Below are 3,792 nucleotides of genomic sequence, written 5' to 3'. Positions count from 1 at the left end.
CAAATTTCCATATTGTTGAGAGGAGTTAAAGCCCCGATACAATTTTCTATTGGTCAGAATACAAATGAGAACAAAATCCACTTCAACTAGAATAAGGAAGGGGGATTGATCTCATAGTGTTGAATGACATAATGAATTTTTTAAGTGCTTAAAGAAACTTACTCTAGCCCAAGCGTCTAACTTCTCAGTACAGTCAATGTGCTTCCTTAGAAGCTTCTTCCTGTCTCATTCAGAAACTGTAGAATTAAGAATTACCCCCACTAAATTAGGAGATTACTGCTACAAATAAAAGTCATGGTTCCGGATCCATGACTTTTCTGCTGATTTGGAAAGTTGCAAGAACCTCACCACCTCTGGAACAATCTGTAATCTCCAGGACTGTCTCTTTCTCTCTATTTGTCTCAGTTCTGAATTTAAGTTTACTAAGAGTATAACTTATTGATGAAATATTGTAAGATTCTCTAATGGGATCTGAAAAATGTAGTTTTAGTGTTCCAGCCTCTTCATGTTAGATGACGTTGAACGTTTGTTCAATGAGGTAATCCTCAATATCAGCCGTATTTTAAAGATCTGTTACTCACTGATAGAGTCTCTTAAATTCTCGTTATTATTATACACTCACCCTTTTTATTTCTTTCAAATTATTAACCATAATTTTCCTGGACTTTCTGGATGGAGGTGAGATTAAGAGCATGTGCTCTTGCGAGACTATTCCCAGACTGATAGACTTTATCAAAGTTGGTAACCTTAAATTTTTGGAGGACTTTGCTGAGCACATTTCATTTATAATATGTGCATTAGTTATTACACTGAATGCCCTATAACTTGATGCCTTAAATGCACTTTTGGCGAAAAAATTATGAGAAATTTAAATATGTCAAGCTGTGATTAATCAACTTTGTTCCCCAAAAGATTAAATTACTGCAAAAATACTACTGCAAAAGGTCAATAAATGCTAATGATTGTTACCTGGCCTTAGAGCTATCAACTGAATTCTTTAAAAATGATTAAAAATAAAAGTTATTATAGAATGTTTGGAAAAGTCAACTGAATTTGTTACTTTTGTCGTGAAAAACTTATTTATGACACAATAGACAATTAGTGTCTATTCTTCATAGGACAATGTGCTAAAAAGGACAACGTTAGACATATGAAATAAATATTGGTCTCCATTATCATGGACAAAGAATAGAAAAGAAATTTAACTGCACTCTTTTGCTCAACTGCACTTATTAAGTATCTAGTATGTGGCTGATATTTATAAAGATTCTGGGGAGTGTATAAAGAGGAGACTGGAGATGTTCCTGGAGTTTAAATATAGTTGAATTTACAAGCATTGTGCTATTAGTTCTCATGTATGCTATGTTATTTAAATTAAGTAAAACATTTTTTATTGCTTTAAAAATGAAAATAAAGCCTCATATTTGTGAAGTTATTATATTCACAAAGTCAAACAGAGTGTGTGTTATCCCAAAATCAAAGTACTATTTTACACAACACTATGTTGCTTACAGTCTAAAAGAACAAGTGGAAACATGAACAACTAATTGTCTTACAATTAGTACAATGATAAGCATACCAGTAGAAATACAAAGTATTTTGAATGGCTAGAGAAGAGAGCGATAATTCTGAATGGAAAGATAAAAGAAAATTCATGATAGGAAGTGGTGCTTTTAAAATTATATATTTTCAACAAGTAGAAATTTAGAGAAAATGTGTACAATTTAGCTCATAATGGTGGGTGATGCATACAACATGATATCGCTAGAAGGATTTATTCAGAGATAGCTCCAAATAGAAATTCTAGCTAAAAGCCTGCTAAGCAGTTCATAAGAAAGATGATTAAGGGAACCAGGAGAGCAATATAATTGAACCAAAAATAAAATTGAAGAGATAGTAAAATTTAACCCAGAAAAATTTGGAGTCCAGTTGAATTCTATCTGTGAATGATAAGGAAAACTAAAACTATTTCTTCTAGGTTTAGTATGGTAGACTGGAAGTATTTTGATGCTTATAGAGACAATAGAATGAAAGATTAAAGAAGGAGTAGAAGAAACACTCTAGTATGAAGCATTACAATTTGCTTACACAGATGGATATATTACAGAAACTATGCTAAATTAATTAAAATCAAAAGATTGGAGGTCAGAATAAAACTGTGGACTCAAAAGCCAGGCATATGGAAAATAAACCTGTGGTCACAAGGTTGAAAAAATATTCTGTAGAGCATTTTTCAAAGGTGCTGAAAACAGAATTCTACAAAATTACTATATGTAAGGAAGGATCAGGTATGCAAAAAATTGATTTAGAAAAACATATTTATATGAAGAAATGCACAAGTACTCAGAAGCAAAAAAAAATAAGAATTTTAAACAAAACAATCATTTTCTAAAAGACAAATAGAATGAAGACATAACAACTTGAATTTCCTAAATAAGAAGCTATACTAGATTTGTTAGGAGTAGTGAAGTAGTCTTTTTTTTTTTTTTTTTAGGTGAGGCAACCCTTGGTTGAGCTCACAGATTGCCAGGATCTTGTCAGTTTATAATCCCTTATTTTTTTATTTTTTACGCCTACAGCACCTGGTCTTCCTAGATGGTCTCCCATCCAAGTACTAACCAGGCCTGACCCTGTTTATCTTCTGAGATCAAATGGGATCAGGCTTGTTCAAGGTAGCATGGCTGTACTCTAAAGTAGTCTTAAAGTGAATTCCTTAGCATAGGAGATGCATACACGCTACACATACATTGAACTACTATATTCAGAGTGCTTTGAGAAAGGTTAAAATTGATAAACCGCTTTGGTATTTTCAGATATGCTTCAGCATATACAAGGCTTTGAGAAGTTGTGAAGTATAGAAACCATACGAAATTTGCCTTTAAATAAATGTCTCAATATTTAAACAACAAAGTCAGAAAAAAATGGAAAGCTAAGATTTGAGAAAGACATTTTTACTAGAAAGAAAAAGTATATAAGTGGACTTCACAAGGAGTATTTTTCTTAAAGCCTAGTAAAATGGGAATGTTTGGTAAATGAGAACTTATCAAGGATTCTACAGCAGATTTTCAGGTTCCATGGAGAAATGTGGTAGGATGATTTTCTACATACATCTAACTTACTCAATGTTTACTTTTAAGTTTAAAATAAATGCTATTTTTTATTATCACAAGTTATTTAATATAAAGAATTGAAATACAGAAGTTAATATGAAGGAAATTAGGTGAAAGAACATTACTTTTATTTTGTTCAGGAGACTGGCATATATTATTTTCATTATACAGAATAATGGAGATTCAAGTTTCTAGTGAACAAAAGAATACCTAAGAAGAGTGATATTTATTATGGACCCAAATGACTTATATATTTGTAATATCTTAAAATTATAACAGATCTTAGCCAAAGACAAGTAGTGCTGACTCTTTTTTTTTAAGAAAAATAGCCAAAACATTAAAATGCCCTATTATACTTTTATTTTATTATTGGCATATCATATTTGATGACATCGCCACATTTCCAGTTGTTCAGGTCAAAAACATAGGCGTATTAGCCTTGGCTTCTCCATTTCTCCCACATCCCACATCCAAACTATTAGAAAGCCATGTTGGCCCCTCCCATCCTCACCATCCCACCGCTCAGGACTCCATGGGCCTCCCTAGCATCCCTGGTGTGGGCGCCATCAGCCTCCTAACTGGTATCCCTATGTTTCCCTTCCAGCCCTACCATCTATTTCCAAGGTAGTAATCAGGATGATATTTTAAAATGTAAGCCTTGGGCTCAAAACCTTCCAATAAC

General features: G+C 32.7%; 1 pseudogene; it reads right to left on the bottom strand.

Moving 5' to 3' along the window:
- Positions 1 to 2,570: 2,570 nt before the first annotated feature.
- On the bottom strand, positions 2,571 to 2,689 carry LOC111733225 (annotated as a pseudogene).
- Positions 2,690 to 3,792: the final 1,103 nt, after the last annotated feature.

The sequence above is a fragment of the Pteropus vampyrus genome, unplaced genomic scaffold (genome assembly GCF_000151845.1).
Source record: "Pteropus vampyrus isolate Shadow unplaced genomic scaffold, Pvam_2.0 Scaffold13, whole genome shotgun sequence".
Lineage (NCBI taxonomy): Eukaryota > Metazoa > Chordata > Mammalia > Chiroptera > Pteropodidae > Pteropus > Pteropus vampyrus.
Note: the sequence above shows the minus strand (reverse complement) of the source record. Positions and strands in the feature narration are given on the sequence as shown.